Source organism: Triticum dicoccoides, chromosome 3A, assembly GCF_002162155.2.
Source record: "Triticum dicoccoides isolate Atlit2015 ecotype Zavitan chromosome 3A, WEW_v2.0, whole genome shotgun sequence".
In the NCBI taxonomy this organism is placed as follows: Eukaryota; Viridiplantae; Streptophyta; class Magnoliopsida; order Poales; family Poaceae; genus Triticum; species Triticum dicoccoides.
In genome coordinates this window covers 676,035,097-676,035,573 of record NC_041384.1, presented here as the reverse complement: position 1 = coordinate 676,035,573, position 477 = coordinate 676,035,097, and the positions used below count along the sequence as shown (strand labels likewise).

Sequence of the window (477 nt, the reverse complement as noted above, 5' to 3'; positions counted from 1 at the left end):
GGTGGGGGGAGAATTTCGGGGGGAAGGGGGAGGGGGGGAGACTAACAAGCTCGCGCATTGCAGAGGCCGCGGACACGCTGGGGTCGAAATCGACGTCGTCGCCGGAGAATTCCTTCTCCGCCGACGCCTTCATAGAGGAGCTCCCGGCCCGCAGAAGATGCTTCTAGAAGCTCACGGGATGGGGGGAGGGGGGGTTCGGGGGGCATTAACTCCGCCGCTTGCGGTGGACTAGGGTTGGCGGAAAAGAATTATACGTGATCATGTCTCACGCGAGATTAATCTGATGGATAACACGTGGCATTCATAAATCATAAAGCATTCGATGCTTTATGATTTATGAATATTATGTGTCATTCATTAGGACGGGTCTCACCTACTAACCGTGAGACCTGGTCTCATATAATTTTTTTTCGGGGTTGGCTGGTCCACTTGAAGCAACTCTGCAGCTCTTCATTTGTAAAGTATTTCCTCCGTCTC

The 477-nt window shown here is 52.4% G+C and overlaps 1 pseudogene; it reads right to left on the bottom strand.

The window, feature by feature from the left end:
• Window positions 1-194, bottom strand: part of LOC119270124 — an 18,254-nt pseudogene extending 18,060 nt beyond the window's left edge.
• Window positions 195-477: the final 283 nt, after the last annotated feature.